Source organism: Oryctolagus cuniculus, chromosome 4, assembly GCF_051225735.1.
Source record: "Oryctolagus cuniculus isolate XC-2025 breed Fujian yellow rabbit chromosome 4, ASM5122573v1, whole genome shotgun sequence".
Lineage (NCBI taxonomy): Eukaryota > Metazoa > Chordata > Mammalia > Lagomorpha > Leporidae > Oryctolagus > Oryctolagus cuniculus.
The window spans coordinates 13394566-13416329 of record NC_142870.1 but is presented as its reverse complement, the minus strand read 5'-3'; the positions used below and the strand labels follow the sequence as shown (position 1 = coordinate 13416329).

Genomic DNA, 21764 nt, shown 5'->3' with positions numbered 1-21764 from the left:
CAGAATTCTTCGCAGCAAAATCTTCATAAATACAAACTCTTTTCCCCAGGACAAAAGATCCAGCTTCTTGACCAAACATAAGGGGCCTTCAAAAAGTTCATGGATAATGGAGTTAAATCATAAGTTTATTGTGTGATAAACAAAATAAAAAGTGTTGAAATTCATGCATATGAGGGGCTTTCAAAATGATCATGGAAAATATATATTATGAAAAAACTATGCATGTATTTAAGAACTTTTTGCACCAAAACAAACTTATATTTTACTTCTATTTCTTTCTTTCTTTCTTTCTTTCTTTTTTTTTTTTTTTTTTTTTTGACAGGCAGAGTTAGACAGTGAGAGAGAGACAGAGAGAAACGTCTTCCTTTTTCCGTTGGTTCACCCCCAAAATGGTTGCTATGGCTGGCACGCTGCGCCGCGCCAATCCGAAGCCAGGAGCCAGGCGCCTCCTCCTGGTCTCCCATGCAGGTGCGGGGCCCAAGCACCTGGGCCATCCTCCACTGCCTTCCCAGGCCACAGCAGAGAGCTGGACTGGAAGAGGGGCAACTGGGACAGAATCTGGCACCCCAACCGGGACTAGAACCAGGAGTGCCGGCAGTGCCACAGGCGGAGGATTAGCCAAGTGAGCTGTGGCACCAGCCTTACTTCTATTTCTTACAAGCATTTTGAAGTACACCTATATAATGCAAGAGGGGACAGGGCACCTGCATATTAAAAGAAACTCATGGGACATCTTGATCAAATGCAGTTTGTGGACTTTATTTAGATCCTTTGATCGCCCTTAAGTATTTTTAACCAATTGTAAAATACGATCTGTGTGATAATCAATGAAATCTGAACATGAATGTGCAGTGATATTAAGAAGTGAGTTATTTTTATATGTGATAAAAATATTGTATTGGGGCCAGCATTGTGTACCAGCATCCCATATAGGTGCTTGTTCATGTCCCAACTGCTCTACTTGTAATCCAGCTCCCTGCTAATGGCCTGGGAAAAGCAAAGAAAAATGGCCCAAGTGCTTGGGCCCTTGCACCCACATGGGAGACCTGGAAGAAGCTTCTGGCTATTGGTTTCACCAGGTCATTATGCTACCCATCTGGGGAGTAAACCAGCAGATGGAAAATCTCCCTCTGTCTCTCCTCTCTCTCTCTCTCTCTCTGTAACTCTGATTTTCAAATAAATAAATAAATAAATCTTTTATTAAAACAAAAAAAAACTGCGTTGATGTTTAACAAATTTTATAAACCCTTATCTTTTTCACCTAGTTATCATGAAATATTTACAAACAAGTCTGATTTTCTTCTTAAATTCTCATGCTACAATTTTTCTTCGAAGAAATATAAAAACGATTTCAGTTGTTTTGATCTTTCAGAAATAGCTACTTTTAAAGTACACATGAATGTGGTGATGCAAAAAGGATAAGGGGTAAAAATCAACAAACATTAGGCACAGATTTGGGGCTAAAAAGCAACCTTTATGATCTATGTGCAGTGCCTCTAAAAAGTGCATCAGAGCACAGGAAGACAGGGATATGGAGGAGTAAACGGCTCACCATGTGGAGGCCAGGCTTCCAACTGCAGTACCATCTGGAACACAGCCATCAACCTGGAAGCCAAAAAGAAAAAAGACTCCTAAGTGACAAATCCATGTGTTGTGCTCTATAGACCACCTCCCTAGCCCCCCCCCCATAAAGGTACATCATTTATTAAAGGATAACAGAGGAGGTCTCAGTGAGAGCTAAGAGTAAAGAAACACAGGAATGAGAATGCAACGCAGGAGCAATGTGCTCCAGACAGTAAAGACGGAGTCCACCACAGCCCGCCCTGGCAGCATCACCCTAATACAGCCTTCTACAGAAAGTTCCCCCAAGTCGGCAACTCACTTCCAACTGGGCTCAGAATCCTATGAAAGAAAGCAAGAAAAAGCAACATGGATGCATTTTTTTATTAAGATGGCTCAAGAGCTAACATAGCTCCTTCATCATGGAGGGAACAAGCATCAAAGAAAGGCAGAATGAAGAGGAATGAGCAGAAGTTAAGGCAGATTTCAGGCTTGAGATCAAGGTAGGACTTCTTAACAATGAGAACCAGCCCATGGCAGGGTATCATGGGGCCAGTGAGCTCTCAATATTGGATGAGGTTGAATCAAAAGTCCAAGAAGATCCCAATTAATTCTACAGCTTTATGATGGATAATATTAAAGACAAAATTCAAGTACTTTTATTTATTGATTTACAGTCAGAGTGAGTTCCCACCTGCTGGTTCAGTCCCCAAATGCAGAAGGCAAAGCCAGGAGCTGGGAACTCAATCCAAGTCTCTGAAGGAGGTAGCAGGAACCCAACTACTTGAGCCATCACTGCTGCCTCCCAGGGTCAGTGTTAACAGGAAGCTGAAGTCAGGAACCAGAGCCAGGAATTGAACCCAGGTACTCCAGTACAAGAAGCAGGTGTCTTAGCCAGAGTCTTAACCACTAGGCTAGATTCCCAGCCCTGGGATATTTTTTAAAAACAGTAAAACAGAATTTATTCAGGATTACTGCAACAAACAGATTCAAGGAGATCCAAGACAAGGAAGGCATCCCCCCTGACCAGCAGAGGTTGATCTTTGCCAGGAAGCAGCTTGGAAGATGGACACACCCTGTCTGACTACAACATCCAGAAAGAATCCACTCTGCACTTGTTCCCTGCCTGAGGGGAGGTGTCTAAGTTCCCTCTCTTTTTCAAGTTTTCAACAAATTTCACTGCACTTTTCTTTCAATAAAGTTCTTGTATCACCCCCCACACACACCTGCCAAGAAAGAAAGAAAGAAAGAAAGAAAGAAAGAAAGAAAGAAAGAAAGAAAGAAAGAAAGAAAGAAAGATAGATAGATCAAGCTCAACCTCTGAATGCAGTGGTGGGGAGGAGCGAATCTGATTTAAAGACAAAGAGTGGAGGAAACTACTAAGAGGCATCAAGGGACTCTTGCTAAACCACTTAACAGGATTCTTGCTGAAGGCAGATCAAGGACTTAAGAGAAAGGTAGGGGTTGAGTAACTGGATCAGATAGTGTGGGTGGGGGTTTCCCTCTAAACTGGTTTAGCAGGATTCTTGCTAAAACTGAGCTGGGGAGGATGAGGCCTACTTGTAAAAAAGGCTTGGGAAGGACTCAAGAGAGAGTCTTTCTCAGTAACAATAACTCCAGTGTCAACAGAGGTCTTGGTATGTAGAGGTGTCGTCCAAGGTCACAGAGAAGGGCAAGCTGGGGCCAGGAGCAAAAGGAGACCTCCCAGCCCCAGGCTCAACGGGGTCAATTAAACCCAGAGTCTTACGCAGCATAGCACTTGCTCATTTCTCAACTGCCTCTCCATATTCAATTTCCCTGTTTTGCAGAATCAAGAAATACCTAGTTCTATACATCAAGCTGCACGTGATAAGGCAAAAGTACCTTTGAACACATGCATGCCCCGAGAGCTATTTACAAACCACTCCTTGTGATACTGCAGCAGAACGGGTTCATCTCCAAGAGGCACAAAGGAGCCTTTCCCACTGGTCTTGAAATGAGAGAGCACAAATAAGAGAGGGGAGAAGAAAAAAACTACAAGACTGGATATGAAAGCATCTGACACAAAGCAGGAGGCCTTCAGTCACCGGCAGGACTCAACGTCGCGCACACAGGCTCTGCAATTTCCCACTCTGTCGAAATCCCAGGTAGAGCATTTCAGGATGACCAGGCTGCCTTCCTGTGTTCTCAGAAGCACCATCCACTTACTGGAGAGAAGTTATTTAAAAATCTAGAAGGGTGATGTGCTCAGCATTCTGTGCTGTGCCTGGGCTGACCTCCTGGCCCTCTGATCCCTTCCTTGGGAGGTGACAGAAGTGATGGGAGTAGGTGGAGGGTAAAGGAGGTAGCAGCATTCCTCGCCAGCTTCCTCCCTGCTAGGTCACCTAGGGTCTCCATCACAGGTCACATGTTCACCTGGATGGAATCAACTACCTGCTCCTCCAATTTGTCCCCCTCCCAAGTCCCAAGAGACCCCACCACCCCTTTCTGCTCATGACATAACAATTCTCCACCCAATTCTCTTCCCTGGCCTCTGAGTGTGCCTTGTATTTTCCTGCCAAGCCTCTGGCTAACAACCTTGGGAAGAGGAGTGGAGCAGAGGATCCAAAATTCTATTTATTTCAAATTCTGAGTTTCCATACTTGGGGTGGGGAACACACCAGAAACCAGAATTAGTGGGTCAGATTTCATGGCAGGTGTATGGGGCAGGATGGAGGCAGGGCAAAGTTCTGATGTCAATGGAAACCCAGAATTTCCATACAGGATTCTGTAAACATGTGCATTTTTATGAAAAACAAAATCCAGAAAGAAAAAGATGAGAATTTCTCTTGCACTCTCAAAGGCTCACCAGAGGCGATGTTGTCCGAGAAACACGGCACAGAAACGACCACTGTCCCCCCAGCAGGAAAGAGATGCTCACAGGGGAAGCTGGGAGGGAGGAGGATGCGTAGCCCGCCCACCACCTACCACCACCCACCCCAAGGAGGCAGCAGGATGGTGTGTTCCTGAGAATCACTCACAGCTCTCTCCCTACAGCCAAATGATATTTGAAAAGCTCATCAGCTCAGCAGGTGTTCAGATGCACAAGCAGTCACAAAAAAACAGTTCCGGGGCTGGGGAAAATCTCATCCTGTTGTTCTAAAAACCTTCAGGCTGCTGAGACAGGAGAACATCAAGACAGCACATGGGGAGAGGAAACATATTTCAGATACAGCAGTGTGGCAGAGCTGATGATACAGGAAGTGTCCAGGTGGGCACACAATAATCTCACCCCAGGTACATTCAGCCCTTACAAGCACATGGCTCCAGAGCCCACATCTGCCTGCACCTGCAGTGTGACCCTGGCTAAGTGGCTCACCCTCACTCACAGGCCTCTGGTTTCTCCTCTGGCAACGCGGAGATGATAATTCAAGCTGACCCTACTAGGGCTGTTGTGCGGTCACTGAGAAAATGTACCTTGCCCAGCCCTAAGACCCAGTAAATGCCTGCCTAGGTAAAGCATGTGATATCCACCAGAGCTCTTGTTTCTTTGGCACTGGAGTACAAACAGAAGATGACAAGAGACAGATGGAACCAACCTCCAATCCATACCACAGCTGATGCCAAAAGAGAGTGACAAGTAACAGGGTCATGGTACAGAAAGTGGCCAGAGTCTGTAATCCACATGGAGTTCCATGACCATGTCTGTCTCCCATGCTGCTGTCCCTCTCCCAGCTGTCCCAGGGTCCTCAGAGCTCAGATGATCACTGTGGTTGAAAGCCTGACTCAGAAGGCTCAGCTGACACTTGGTCTTGCCCTGGACTGACTGGCTAGCTGGGGTAAGTTACAGAATTCTAAACTCCTAAAATCCCAATAGACATGCACATTTAACAGAGATTTTCTCCTCTGTTTAACAAGGATAATAATGGTGTCCAGCTAATGAGACAAAGGATTAATACATGCAAAGTGCTAGAAGCAAGGCTTGTCCTAGGGGACTCAACAGACATCATTTTCTGAGCATGTTTGCATCATCATGATGGTAATTGATCCGATTCCCTCCCCAAAGAAATGCAAGGATTCTTCTGCAGCCTTCATTGCATCACTGGACCCTGGAATCAATGATGCTGTGGTCTGGCTAAGGTCTTAGGAAGCAAGAAAAATGCTGGAGAGTTTCAGGCATTTGCTGGAGTTTTACCACTCTGTCAGCTTCCAAGAAGTGGTTACGTACAGAATACTGTTTACTGAGTAGCCCCCTATTGGGTCTCAGGTTTATTTAACGTTAATTTTTTTGTCCATAGAATCATGTGTAGGTCAATGACTTCTTGGCAGGTGCTGGAAAATGGTTGGCTCCCATCAATCTATGGTAAACCTTTAGCAAGGACACACGAGGAAGCAATTGGAAGTGGAGAGAAAGTAGCAGGAAAGACAACCCAGGACAGCCTGAGAACTATGAATGAGCCAAGAACTGAAGCGACAACTAAATCAGTGGCCGGCAATGTCTACACAAGGTGTGAATGAAGGTCTATAAAGTCTCCACTTTCCTTTCTTCAGTCATCCTGGCTGCTTCCTCACATCATTGGTGACTTGGAAAATATTAAAAAAAAAAAAAAAACAAAAGTGCACTCAATGGAAAGTAATCTTCTTTTTAAAAAAGAGATTTTTTTACTTATTTGAAAGACAGAGTTACAGAGAGGCAGAGGCAGAGAGAGAGAGAGAGAAAGTCTTCCATCTGCTGGTTCACTCCCCAAATGGCAGCAACGGCAGGAGCTGGGCCTGTCCAAAGCTAGGAGCCAGGAGCTTCCTCCAGGTCTCCCATGTGAGTGCAGGGGCCCAAGGACATAGACCATCATCCTTGGCTTTCCCAGGCCATAGCAGAGAGCTGGATCAGAAGTGAAGGAGTTGGGACTCCAACCGGTGCCCATATAGGTTGGTGGCACTGTAGGAGGTGGCTTTACCAGCTATGCCACAGCACTGGCCCCTGGAAGGTAATCTTAAGAACCTGGGCTCCAGGGTCAGAGTACCACGTTCAAATCTTGATTCCCTCAACTATTAGCTACTCTGTGCCTCAGATTTCTCATCTGTAAGATAGGACAGCAGTAGCTAACAGGTGAGTGAGGATTACATGAATGAATACATCCCAAGGTCTTAGGAAAGTGGCAGACCTCCAACAAGCACCCACAAACCTCAGCCATATAGTACCTGCAACCCAGGAGCCCTGCAGGGGAAACCTGCTTCTGTGAAACTCAATGGCAACAAGGAGAACTAGCCGACCACAAGCCAGGGAAATGGAAAGACAACTGTCGACCAGCAGAATAACAAGATTCACATCACAGCCACTCCACATTCGCGGGCACTCCAAAGTTAGCAGAATATAATTAACAATTTTATTTGGTGCAAAATTTTGGAAATCCATGAAGCCTTTTTTTTCATAATATGCATACTTCATGACCTTTTTGAAGAACCCTCATGTGAATGGATTTCAAAACAGTTTTGTTTCAGAATTAGCTTACCTTCTAATTCTATTTTCCATACAATTTTTTATGTTTGTTTATTTATTGTCATCTACTTGCAAGGCAGAGTGAGAGAGAGAGAGAAAGAGAGAGATCTTCCATCCTTTGGTTCACTCCCCAAATGACCAGGGCTGGGCCAGGCAGAAGCCAGGAGCCAGAAACTCTATTCGGGTCTCCCACATGGATGACATAGGCCCAAGCATTTGGGCCATCATCCATGGCCTCCCAGGACACATTAGCAGAAAGCTGGATTCACAAGCAGAGGAGCCGAGACTGGACCTGCCACTCTGATGTGGGATGCAAGTGTCATAAGTGCTGATTTGACCTACTGCACAACAACACTGGCACCTTTCATAAACTGCCTAAGGTACCCTCATACAAGGGGTGTGGCAGTGTTCTCTGAATCTCATCTTCCTCGCCAGCTCCTTGAAGTTTAGCTCCTTCACAAGATGATTGTGAGAAATGAGAACACACCAGGTAGCACTAAATAAATATTCTATGTCATCATCCTTTCCCCTTCACGGGGGTGCAAAAAATGTACTTTCGGGAAAGAACGTCACCCACCCAGCTCCCAGCCCCTAGGACACCCTGAGAGCCCACGGCCACCTACGACTAGTGAGACTTCCCTACCACCAGGCAGGTCACCCACCTGCTTCACTGGGACAGCACTCCCAGGCCTCTCACTGCTTAGATGTCAGCCGATTTTCCACCACAGGCCCTGAGAACAGGAGTCGCAGTAAGTCAAACCCAGCAGAAAGAAGGGGGCCAAGCCCTCGATTTTAGAGTTCTCAACAAAGACTGACTCTAGCCAAAAGTTGGGGGGAATATTTGACAGCCACTTCACGGGGAGCATGAGCACCAGTAGCAAGCCGGGCCAGGGCAGGTCATCTTTCTATAAACATCTCAAGGATGAAGAGCAGGTCCATGTCAAAAACAATGCCTCCAACGGCTGCACGCTGCTTGCTTACCCAGCTTTTTCCTTCTCCAGACAAATGATAAAACATCAGCACTTCTGAATATAAATCATTCTCAATTAAGACATTTCTGCGGGAGAGCACTTTTGGCAGGACAAACCAAGTATTTGCCACTGTTCCCCGGCTTGGATCTTTCAAGGTTGGCAGGGCAATTTATTTTTGTTGATTAAACAAAGTACAAATGGAAAGGGCCTAGAAATTGATTAGTCAATTAAACTCGATGATTCTCAACAAGGAAATGTGCATTATTAGCTTTGCCAGAGTTATAAAAATGCCTCCCAGCTTTACTGCCGTTTTCAGGATTTACTCCATGGATAGTTGTGCAGACAGAAAGGTTAAATAAGGACTGGATTATGCAAAATTTGCCTTCTGTTTGCTCGAATGGAAGGAAGAGAAAGGACTAAGGGCTTGGGCCATTTCAGAAAGAGTATCCACACTGCACGTGTAATTCTTGCAACAATGATCTGGGTAGAAGGAGGGAGCTGCTGTCACTTACTCTGTGTGTGCTTGTTCCTTAGTAAATTACAGATTCCCTAACAGGGGACAATTTGTTGAGATGACAACAATGGTAAATATCCCGATTCTTCATTTTCTCTTTTCATTTTCCAAGGGGATGAGCGTCCAGACAGGCAGTGAACCAGATGACGGGTGTCAGAGGCTTTTGCAAAATGGACCAATACACTGAGGGGGCATCATGAGCCTCCGTTGGTACAGTACAAAGTTCTTCTTAATTGCCACCAGGAGGTCAAGATCACAACTGCAATAAAGACACTGATGATAGCCATAAACCCAGGGCAGCAGAATGCGGATGCTTTCCGGTGGTCAGAGCATGAATGCTGCGGACTGTTATGCATTTCTAAACTTGATTGTACATAATTGTTAATCACTGACCCATTCTCCAACCCTCCTGGGCTGGAACATGTTGCTAAGCAACCAATTTTGCTCTAGATACTTTCTGAAAGCTAGGGAGGCAACAAGCAAGTGTCAAGTAAGTAAACACTAACCATGAGAGACAGGTTCAAACAAATAAGGGATGCCCGGCATCCTTACGGCACGTCCATCTCATGTCCTTTCTTAACGTAGACACTCATTTCCCGTGCCTTACAACTGAGCAAATAAGCTATCTTAGCTTGAACTGCAGGAAATTGCCCTTTTGGGAGCTCAATTTGGCAATTCATATAATTTGACCTAATAACTTAAAAGAGAAAGGTTTCCACAGACTACAAAATAGAAAAACTATTTTCTTCCACTAGGATAATCACAATTGTGCTTTGCATCAATAAGATCTCATTTACTGAGTCCACATATTTCTTTGCAAATGAATAAGAAGTCACATTTATTTTACCACTTTAGAGTATTACAAACTGATTTGACTATGGTTTGTACAATACCCACATGTTCCTTGGCTTTGCAAATGCTCCAAGCCACAGGGAACGGGGCGAAATGTATCGCTGCTAATTTGAGATCAGGAACAACAGAGGACATCTTTAAGCAGATGATGGAACTGCCCAGTGCATGAAAGAAGTGCATTAGGAGAAAGGAGCAGGGCCGGCGGGGCGGCTGGAATTGTGGAATGTGCTGCTGTTCCTGGGCAGCGAGGGAAATCTAATTCTCCTCCGTGTCCACAGGCAAAACGAGCAAGAGACACAGAGCAGCCCTGGGTCCACTCCCAGAACAGCTCCACAGGGGCTTCGGAACCTCTGCTTGGAGCCCTCAGGGATGACCAGCTCAGGCGGTGCATTCAGATAGATTAACTTCGCTGGGAAAGAATTAGTTAAAAAAAATTATTAGGTGAAAGGAGAACTCACTGCGAGATTAAAAGTTAGATTTATGCTCTATGGAACAGGTATGAATACTTAAGCAATTATAATTTCTAGTGATCAAAATTCACTGTAATTGGGATTATTAAGTCACAATTTATAAATGAGACACATAAACACCTCACATTGGACAAGTGGAAAATTGTCTTAAGAAGATAATATTGGGGGGCCAGCATTGTGGCATGGCAGGTAAAGCTGCTTCCAGCATCTCATATGGGTGCCAGTTGGTGCCCTGGCTGTTCCACTTCTGAACCAGCTCTCTGCTAATGGCCTGGGAAAGCAGTGGAGGATGGCCCAAGTGCCATCATGGGAGACCCCGATGAAGCTCCTGCTTCTTCCTGGCCCACCCCTGGTTGTTGAAGACATCTGGGGAGCGAACCAGTCAATAGAAGATCTCTCTCTGTCTCTCTCTCTCTCTCTCTCTCTCTCTCTCTCTGACTGACTTCCAAATAAATAAATACACCTTTAAGGGAAAAAAAAAAGGAAGAAGACAATATCATTTATCACCTATTCTCAGATGTTCTATTCAAAAATAACCAGACTTCCTGTTTAGTCTAGATTTACTTTATTACATGCTTGTAATTAAGACATTTTTTAAAAGCAAACAATACATAAACACAAAAAGTTAAAAATGAAAGTTCTCTCTTCAGTCCACTCATTGTATTCCCCAGATAAAACCATCAATTCATTTGCTTACTTTTTATAAAATATGGATATGTCACATTCATATCTTAGCACCTTGTTTTTCTCACTCAATGTTACCAAATAGAAGCTAGTGTTTTGTCTTGTTTTGCTTTGTTTAGTTTTGTTTATTTGAAAGGCAGAATTACAGAGAGAAACATGGAAAGACAAAGAGATCTTTCATCAACTACTGTACTCCGCAAATGGCTACAACAGTCAAGTCTGGACCAGGCCAAAGCCAGAAGTCAGTAACTCCACCCTGGTATCTCATGTGAATGGCAAGGGTCCAAGCACTTGGGCCATCTTCTGCTGCTTTCACAGGTGCATTGGCAGAGAGCTGGATCAGAAGCAGAGCAGAGACCAACACTGTGGCATAGGGGGTAAAGCAAGCACCTGCAGTGCCAGCATCCCATTTGGGTGCCAGTTCAAGTCCCAGTTGCTCCACCCTTGATCCAGCTCTCTGTATTGGCCAGGGAAAGCCCAAGTCCCTGGGCCCCTGCACCCACATTGGAGACCCAGAAGAAGCTCTTGGCTCCTGGCTTCTGATTGGCCCAGCTCCGGCCATTACAACCATTTGGGGAGTAAACCCCAGTGGATGGAAGATATCTCTCTCTCTCTCTCTCTCTCTCTCTCTCTCTCTCCCCCTGCCTCTGTCTCTGCCTCTCTGTAACTCTGCCTTTCAAATAAATAAATAAATCTTTATTAAAAAAAAAAAAAAAAAGAGGGAGAAGAGGAGGAGCAGCCAGGACTCAAACTGTTGCTCATATGGGATGCCAGCATAGCAGGCAGCAGCTTCACTTGCTGAGCCACAGTGCTGGCCCCCAGAAGCTAGCTTTGAATTGAGTCCTCTGGAGTAATCAATATCCACCTGTCATTTTGTCCACAGCTTCAAAACAAAGTTTTTAGACAGTAAGAGTCAAGGTTACCATAAGCATGATCAATTTTACTCATGTCACCAAAAACTCCAAGGTATACAGCTAGAAAGCCAAGAAAGAGTATGGAAATGTTTCAACCCCATAAGTCTAGCCAAAAAATTCAGTACAACACAAATGGGGTGCCCAAGAGGCAGCTCATTAGCACCTCAAATACAGGACTTAAGTTGGAGTCCAAAAGAGTAATGACTATATCACACACATACAAAAAAGATAAATGATATCCAGAAACACCAAAGACTAAATAAAAATCAAGAGTCAACTACTAAATTAGGTCTGAAATTCACTGCTATGCACTAGGAAAGGAATGTTATTTCAACGAGGACATTCCTCGCCACCTATCAAGGAAAACTGTGGGTCTGCTAAGAGCCTGCAACTGTTGAGACATAGCACAGCATTAGGACCAGAAGTGTGGAGTGCACAAGTTGGATTCCCATTTCTCCAGCTTGGGAACTACTGGGCCATATTAGAGGGGTGAGTGTGTGTTTCACGTAAGGGGGCAGCTGCAGAGCTGAATTCTGGAGATCATGGTTTAAAAGTCAACAAATAGACTTTTAAAATTCACATTCCCTCTCCAGACATCAGTTTTTTGTCCGTAAAATGAGAAGACTTAACTTGACTAAGCTATAACATGATTTATCCCTGTGATTATGTTTGTTTAGAACTATGTGGATGAACAGGGATTAGATGGATAGAAGATGGATGGATGGATGGATGGATACACATGATGGATAAATGTCTTAGATGGATAAATGGGTGGGTAGGTAGATGATTGGATGGTGTACATACACATAAATGGAAAATGTGATGAATGAAACTGAGTGGATGGATGACAGACAAAAGGATGGACAGAAGGACGGACACATGGATAGATGGATGGATGGATGGATGGGTGGATGGGTAGATATGCATGATGGATAAATGTCCTGGATGGATAAATGGGTGAGTGGATGGGTGGGTGGATGGTGGATATACATACTGATGGATAAATTTGATTAATGAGACTGGATGAGACTGGTGGACAAAAGGATGGACAGGACAGACGAGTGGATGGATGGATGAATGGATGGATGGATACAAATGATGAGTAAATGTGATGAATGGAAGCAGATGGATGATGGACGGACAGATGGAAGGATGGATGGGTGGACAGATGGATGGATACACAGACTCATGGATTGATAAATGTAATAAATGGATGAGTGACAATTGGATGATAGATGGATGGATGGAAGGATGGGTGGATGGTCAGAAGAATGGATGGGTAGATGATACACACATATGGAAGTGGATAGATGGACAGATGGAAGGGAAGTATGGTCTGCTGTTGTGGGACTGCAACGGCTTGTGCTAATTGTTAGAACTGATGATTGTAGACCAACTGACATCATAATGATAGCCTGGGATTGGCCACGATGAGAAATTTTACACTATAGAAATCAGCAAACAGTACAAATCAAGACTTCTGTATTCAACCTAGGAAGCCGATTTACTAATGATTTACTAACAAAGAGGAAGGAAAAGAAGAAGAGAAAGGAGACAAGAGGACAGTACCTCTAAAGACAAGATCCCCCAAAGTCTCTCCCTGAAACACCATTCTCCACAGGGACTCCACCTCTTCCAACTAAACCACCCCTGATGTCTGTCTTCCATCTCTGAGATGCTCCTACCAGTGCTCTCACCTCTCTGCACCCTCTTTGGCCACACATACAATACAGCATGGCCACTGTCCACTTGGTCAGATCCACTGAATTGCAGCTATTTCCAGGAAGGCAGCTGTGCATTTTAGCTCTTAGTGCTTAATACCCAGCACAAAGACAGGCACACAGTCAGCATGCAATCAATATATTTTGAATTAAAGCAGCAGCTTTTACCTACAGGGCACAGCAAAAGCATTTGCTGTTAAAAGCTTCAGTCTCAAAGAGTTGCACTTATTCTACCCCAGTCATCACTGGGCAGTAGCACCTTTTTTCTTCTTTCCAAGACTTAAGCTTTTTAGGTCCACTTTCCTCTAGCCTGTGGTTTCCCATTAAATTAGGTAACCTACATTTGTCACAAAACAGTGCAGTGTGTCACTGACCCACTTTGTGTCATTTCTTTGCTAGTCAATGACATCCACATGTCACCATGAATTGCATTTTTAACTAAGGAATTAAATATATTTGTCTGGGATTTATCCAAGCGAGCTCTGAGAGCATCAGGATTCGCCCGCAGGTTTCATCGCCTCATCCACTCCAGTGGCTGTGAGCAAATTGCTTAAGTGATCTTTTCCTCAGTTACCCAATCAATTAAATGCAACAGAGGACTAGGAAGAGCACACCTGGGAAGCCACCACCCTGCCCTGTGCCAGTCAAGGCAGGAACACCAGCCGAGACCTCAGCAGGGCAATGTCACCACACCAAGAGTTACCAGCCTTGGCAAGAAGGGGAGGAGGGGGCTTAGTCTCCTCAAGCTGCCATAACAAGGTAGCTTAAACAACAGACATTTATTTTCTCATTACCCTGGAGGCTGAAGCCCATGACCAAGGTGCAGCCAGCACTGGTGTCTGGGGCTGCCTTTCTTCTTCACTTACAGACAACTATATTTTCTCTCTATCCTCCATGGCCTTTCCTTTGTGTACAGCCAAATAGAGAGACAGAGACAGGATCTAGTGTCTCCTCCCCTTCTTATGTCACCAGTCCTATTGGGTTGGGGCCCTATTTCTATGACCTTATTTAACCTTAACTATCTTTGTAAATGCCCTATCTCAGTACAGTCACATTGGAGGTTAGGACTTCAACACACTAGTTTGAGCCGAGGAGACAATTCAGTCCATCACAGAAGGAAACCACTGAGCACCTCATGGTTACTAATCCCATTCCCACTAAGGAAGGAAAGCTCTCTACAATCCTGGAAGGAAAAGTATAGAAGGAAAAAAGTTAGGCCTCTGTCATGGGTTTAATTGTGTCCCCTAAGAATTCATATTGAAGGGCCTATGCTGTGGCACAGCAGGTTAATGCCCTGGCCTGAAGAGCCAGTGTCCCATGTGGGTGCCAATTCAAGCCCCAGCTGCTCCACTTCTGATCCAGCTCTCTGCTGTGACCTGGGAAAGCAGTGGAGGATGGCTCAAGTCCGTGGGCCCCTGCACCCATGTGGGAGACCTGGAGGAAGCTCCTGGCTCCTGTCTTCAGATCAGCATAGCTTCAGCGGTTGTGGCCAACTGGGGAGTGAACCATCGGATGGAAGACCTGTCTCTCTCTCTCTCTCTCTCTCTCTCTCTGTGTGTGTGTGTAACTCTGACTTTCAAATAAATAAATAAATCTTAAAAAAAAAAAAAAGAATTCATGTTGAAGTCATAACCCCCAGTACTTCAGAATGTGACCTTATTTGGAAATAGGATTGTGGCTGACATCGTTAGGGTCACACTGGAGTGAGACAGGCCCTGAATCCATTATGACTGCAGTCCTTTAAAAGGAGATGGTTAGACACAGGCACACACACAGGGAGGGTGAAGATGGAAGGCAGAGATTGGGGTGACATGTCCACAAGCCAAGGAACTCCAAGAATCTCCAGCAAAGCACCTGAAGCCAGGGGAAGAGACCTTAGCAGGAACCAGCACTGACCCACAGACACCCAGATCTTGCAGTTCTAGCCTCCTGAACCATAAATTGCTGTTGTTTAAGCCACCGAGCCTATAATACTTTGTTACAAAGAATTAGTCCTAGCAAACAATACAACCTCGCTCTCAACGCCTCCTCACTGGCTTCTCCCAGAGAGGAAGCAGATGCCTTCTAGTTGTTGAGGTTGGGAGAGGACACATGCTGCCCAGAACCTTCCGGACTCTCTCTTTTGGAAGCTGACCACGCTCAGGACTCACCCAGTCCTTCTCTGCCTATTTCTGGGCTAGCCGGGCTTACCAGTGGGGAGGGGTGGTGAGCACATCCATCTGGCCCCACTTCCACGCCTGTTCTCCAACACGAGGTGTCTGTAATAACACTGATATTTTCATGCCCATCTGTCTGAATTCTGTGTTAAATTCATCAGTTGGCTCTAAACTCTGGGAGGAGAAGGAGGTGATTAATTAACACCCCGCAGAACCCCACAGTGACCTTTATTCATATAATCCCATCACCACAGTCTTACAATGTCCCCACTGCGGTCCAGTGCAAAAGACAGTAGCTGAGGCTCCTGAGGGTTTTTGCCTCATGGTCTGAATGTGTCCCTAAATTTCAGGTCTTGGAAACTTAATCCCCAAATTCACATGCTGATATTTGGAGGCAATGCCTTCGGAGGTCATTAGGATGAGAGAAGGTTGGTAGAGCAGGGCCCAGGATGGGACAGGTGACTGTGTAAGAAGAGGAAAAGGGACCTGACGCACTATGGATGTCCTCCGTCATGGTATCATGCAGCACGAACAGCCTCACCAGATGCTGGCACTATGCTTTGGGCCTTCCCATCCTCCAGAACAGTGAGCTAAGTGAACTTCTTTCCTTTATAAATTACCCAGTCCTGGGCATTTTCTTATAGCAACAGAAAATAAACTGAAATATTTGGCCCTAATCATAGGGGAAGCCAAGAGTCCAACCCAGGTCCCCTAACAGCAGATCCTACATTCTTCCAATAAAATCACTGCTCTGATTTATTACAGGAGGGCAAATATTCAAGAAGGAGAGGAGAGAGACAGCTTTTTGATAAAAGTCCTAAGTAAATACGTAAATCCATTTTTCATTACTCTAACAAAATCCTAGAGGCAAAGTACCTTGTTAAAGAAAAGAATTCCACTCTGGCTCCCAGTTCTGGAGGTACAGGGCTAGAGGACTCATCTGGTAATGGCATTCTTGCTGGCAGACCACCAAAGTGATATGGAGCATGACGTGGCAACAGACAGGAAGTGCGTGTGTCTCTATGCACCTGTCTGGTTTGGTTCTCTCCTTATAAAGCCACTAAGATTCAATCATGGAGGCTCCACCTTAATGACCTTACCTAACATTAATCATTTCCCAAAGACCTTGTGGGGAGCAAACCGGACTAGACTGAGTTACTGGAATTAAGACTTATTCTATGCATCTGCTCTCCCACAATATGGCGATGGGAGAGAAGTAAACAGCTTCCGCACAGCTGCCTCCAGTTCAACTAATAAACTGTAGGACTTGCTCCTGACTGGAGGAGAGCAGCGTACTCGGCGTGTGGGCAGCCGAGTTGGGATTGGCGGAGGAGGACTATAAAGGAGGAGAGAGACGGCATGCACGGGGAACATCTATGGGGAACATCTAGCTGAAGGAACACCCGTGCAGCCCCCGAGAAAGCCGGCCGGCGGTGTGCCGCTCCCCTGCGGAAGTGGGGAATGCGGCCAGGGGGAACTGCCCTTCCACGGAGGTGGAAGGGATAATAGCCAACCCGGGAAGAACCAGCAGCAAACCCGGGGAGGGCCGAGCAGACGAAAGAACAGCGCAGGGTCCTGTGTTGCTCCTCCACGAAGAGGGGGAGCGGCAGACCTCATCTCCAAACACCATAGTCGGAGTAAATTTCCAAGCTCTCAACAACATTAACATAGGACTTTGGCGATTTAAACTCCTATATGAGTCGAGGGCATAGGGGAAGACAAACCAAATTCAAACCATAGCAGTGGAATAGAAGAGAAAATCCAGTTAGTTACTAGAGACAGCTAATCAAACTAAGTAGGCCTAGGCTCTTCCAAGCTAAACAGTGCTCAGCTACCTATTATACTAATCAAGAAGCAGTTTTTCCATATTGGAAGAAGTCCTGCATATTTTTGGCTTATTAAAGAGGCTGTTTCAAGTACAATCCTATCAGGCTAGAAGCTATTTTGACTTGGACAATGTTCATTGCCTTGTAAACTACAATGAGCTATCACTAGAATAATATCATGGCAATTAACTACTGCCCACGATAGACCCATCCCATTTTCCTCTCCCTCCCTTGTCTTCTTTGTAGCTGACAATAGTCTATTCTTGCTGATGGCAGCCCAGCTCTGGTAACTTCACAGTTAAAGAGGTGGGAGGATTCTGAAATGCACTGGCCTCTTAAGAAACTCTCCTAGCCTCCCCCCCCCCCCCCACCGCAGGAAAAGCAGGTAAAGCCACCTCCTGCAGTGCCAGCTGCTCCACTTCAGATCCAGCTCTCTGCTGTGGCCTGGGAAAGCAGTAGAAGATGGCCCAAGTCCTTGGGCCCCTGAACCCACATGGGAGACTTGGAAAAAGCTCCTGGCTCCTGGCTTCAGATCGGCTCATCTCTGGCTATTGTTGCCATCTGGGAAGTGAACCAGCAGATGGAAGACCTCTCTCTCTGCCTCTGCCTCTCTGTAACTCTACCTTTCAAATAAATAAATAAATCATTTTTTTAAAAAAAAAAAAGAAAGAAAGAAACTCTTCTAGGTCTGAACTATGGAGAACACCACCATTTGTTTTTGAGTCAATAACTTACCTGACAGGGGTAATGGGAAGATCCAGACAAACTGGTAGTAAAATTTAATTGAGATTGATTCCAACTTCTATACATAAATTAAATAGAATCAACAACACAAGAACAGTTGAGCGGGGGGCTGGTACAAAAGTGATTGGACTGAAAGCTAATGGACAACAGTGTCACGTAGCTACAAAATAAGAAAAGGGGAAAATGCATGCTTTAAAAGCTCAGAAAGGATCTAGAACAACGAAGGGTAGTAGTCAAAGCATAATAGGACTACTGAGATAAGTTATGCAAAACAACCCCACTTCATGGGGGTCTTTGACAATCTGAAGTACAACCCAGAAAACAAGCCACAAGGATCTTTGGTAGCATATAAAAACAAAGTCCAAGGAATATTGATATAGGACAGGTGGTAACAAGGAGTGGCTGAGGACTCAACTGCCCAAACACCACCTACTTCCATGCCAATCCAACATGGCTACAGGCTCAGCACACCCACTCCCCATCATGCACCTGAGTCTCACTTCCCATCATGCACCAGACACCATGATACTTCTTAGATCCCAATATGTGCTTTGCAGTTACATGTACTCAGACACTCTCCTAGAGATTACCACAATGTGCAAGGCAGCCCTGTCCCAAACTCCTCCTCCACTGAATATTCGATTAGGCCCTGTCCTGGGTACCATCACTATACTATGAAAGGACAACCCTGGCAGGCGCCGCGGCTCAATAGGCTAATCCTCCAACTGCGGCGCCGGCACACCGGGTTCTAGTCCCAGTCGGGGCGCTGGATTCTGTCCCGGTCTCTCTTCTTCCTGTCCAGCTCTCTGCTGTGGGCCAGGAGTGCAGTGGAGGAGTACTTTTGCCCTGCACCTGCATGGGAGACCAGGAGAAGCACCTGGCTCCTGGCTTTGGATCAGCGCGGTGCGCCAGCCGCAGTGGCCATTGTGGGGTGAACCAATGGAAGGAAGACCTTTCTCTCTGTCTCTCTCTCACTGTCCACTCTGCCTGTCAAAAAAAAATAATAAAATAAAAAAAGGACAACCCTGAATCTTGTAAACTGCAATACTCATTTTCTCTTGCGGTTGTTGGCACTCTTGCCTGAGTGTGCACTGTCCCTTTAAATAAATCTTGATTTCCTGCACGCCTTTAACTACATTTCCTCCTTGAATTCTTACACATGTGGAGGCAAAAACCTGGAACAAGTCACAAGTCGAGGTGGGGTGGGGACAACAACAATATGAGTCAGAGGAAATGTCAAAGTTTAACCTGGAAATAGAGACACAGGTGATGAGGGAGGGAGGGAGGGAGGGAGTTCAGGTCTGCTGACCTGGAAGTTGCAGGCCCCCATATGTAATTGTACCCTCCTACTTGTCAATCAAAACACCACCTTTCCAGAGATACTCTGCTTCATCCAGGACCTAAGAGGGATACCATGAAAACATAGATACTGAGCTCCACGTGGAACCTGTGGAGATACCATATAATTGCCAGGAGGCTTCACGCCTGTAGCATCACCACCCCTACCTCATAAAAGAGGCCAACACCTAGGAGGGGCTCTCTTCTACCACAGATCAAGGCTGGAGGTGCTGCCAGGTGCACTTCCTCTCTCCCCTCCTCCTTTCAGGCAATCTTCTGGCCCAAGGCGCTCTCCCCTCTCATGATGGGTATTTCTCAGTACGGGGCAACCCTTGCTCACATGGGCATATGTGTTCACTCTGTCACCTTTTGAATAAAATTTGTTGCCACTTTTTGCACCTTGTCTGCACTTAGACTGCTTCTCTCTGTGCAAGGCAAGGGTCTGGAGTAGAAATTAATTTACCCCATGCCCACATCACAGGAAGACATGGCAGTAATCCTCAGATACTTGCAGGATCATAAGATAACTGGTGAAGTTCACTAGAAAAGGGATTTCAACTCAATCTAAGCTAAAATCAGAGATGCTTTCAATAATGGACAGAGTTCCATCACCAGATGAAGGGGGGAGGCCCAGACAAAGACCCATCAGTCAGTTCCTGCTTTAAGAAGAAAGTATGCAGCCAGGACCATCATGGCCTTCTCAGCTCAACAATGAAATCTATCCCAGACACAAGGGTGCAGTCAGTACCTCCTGGAGCCATGGCTCCTTGAAGGGGACATGTCATTAATCCCTTGATTAATGTCTTGACTCATGCCACTCCTGACACCAAATGGATGGGGTTTCTCCTCACACCAACCAATTCTCCAACTCTCTGCTGACACTAACTACCAAGAATTAGCACGGATCCCACAGATTATGGGACTCAGTTCCACAACCAGGACACTCACACTTCTGCTTGGCTGACTATAAATCCAAGGGCTCCATGACTCTCTTCAGGGTCAACATTTGCTGGAATGGCTCACAGAACTCAGGAAACATGTACTTCCTATTGCAGGTGCATCATAAAGGATACAACTCAGGAAAAGCCAAATGTCAGAGATGAAGAGGGCAAGGGACAGGGGAGGGTCCCAAGCATCCATGCATGTGCTCTTCCAGCCTCAGCACCTACTATCAACTGAGAGCTCTTCAAAGCCCTGTGTCAAGTTCCATTACACAGTCAAGGCTGGATAAACCTCTGGCCAAGAGTGATTAACTCAATCTCCAGCCCCAGCCCCTCCCCCTCCCTGGAGGAAAGACTAGAGCTGAAACTTTCTTTTATTTTATTTTTAAAAAAGATTTATTTTATTTATTTTAAAGACAGAGTTACAGAGAGAGGTAGAGACAGAGAGAGTCCTCCATCCGCTGGTTCACTCCCCAGATGGCCACAATGGCCAGAGCTGCGTCAATCCGAAGCCAGGAGCCAGGAGCTTCTTCCAGATCTCCCACGTCGGTGCAGGGCCTTGGGCCATCCTCTACTGTTTTCCAGGCCATAGCAAAGAGCTGGATCGGAAGAGGAGCAGCCAGGGCTAGAACCAGAACCGGTGCCCATATGGGATGCCAGCGCTTCAGGCCAGGGCTTTAACCCGCTGCACCACAGCGCCAGCCGGCTGGAGCAGTAAGTTCAACCCTTCCAAGACCTGGTTTGGTTCCTCTAGAGACCAGCCCCCACTCCAAAGCCACCCAGGGGCTCCCAGCCATTAGCATAGAAAAGAAAGACAGTTGGACAACCTACTAGTAGTTGCTTTTAGGCAATTCTAGGAATTTAATTATTTACCTTCTGCAAAAGGTTATAACAGCTCTGGTTCCAAAAAATAAATAAATAAATAAATAAATAAATCCCTCCTAAGATTCCAATAGTGTTAGGAACCCTGTCCCAGGAGATGGGATGAAAAAATTCTGTCTTGCACTAATCTAATATCCAACTTCTCATCACCTGAGCTAGTCAGCCTGGCACAAGGAAATCAAGAAAGGGCCTTCTCTACCTCTCTCTCTCTCTCTCTCTCTCTCTCTCTCTCTGGAGGAGGAGAGACAGACACATTGTTCACTCCCCAAGTGCCACAAAAGGCTGGGGCTGAGTTCCAGCCACCCCAGGAGCTAGCAACACAATCTAGGTCTCTCATTTAAGTGGCAGAGACCAAATGGCTTAAACTGTCACATCGCCTTCCAGGGTATGCATTAACAGAAAGCTGGGGTCAGGAGCTGGAGCCAGGCACATGGATAAGCGACAGGTATTTTTATCACTAGGCTACATGCATGACCAGGAAGTGCTTATTTTTCAGTTACCAGGCTAGGCCACCTTGTTTTGTTTCTGTGTGTTGATGGCTTCTCGTGGGCGCAGAAGCACAACAGAAGGGTGATGCAATCCGCAAGCTGACATTCAGGGACACACCCACCTGCCACCCATGTGCATCTGGTGCTGTGAACTCAGGCTTGCCAGTCCTCAACTAAACCTGAAGCATCCCCAACCTAAGGCTGAAAACATACTGAGAGGCTTTGGCAGTGAGTCAGAATACTCCCAG

General features: G+C 45.7%; 1 protein-coding gene across 10 annotated transcripts in view; it reads right to left on the bottom strand.

Annotated features, from left to right (window-relative positions):
• TIAM1 (TIAM Rac1 associated GEF 1) overlaps positions 1-21764 on the bottom strand; it is a 443084-nt gene that overhangs the window by 336291 nt on the left and 85029 nt on the right. For 9 of the 10 annotated variants that reach the window (XM_070071881.2, XM_051819224.3, XM_017347208.4 and 6 more), the window contains one exon: positions 1553-1605. The gene's annotated coding sequence lies outside the window, so the exon portion shown is untranslated. Of the gene's footprint in view, positions 1-1552; positions 1606-7677; positions 7747-21764 lie in introns of all 10 variants that reach the window. The other variant, XM_089331496.1, reaches the window with a different exon arrangement.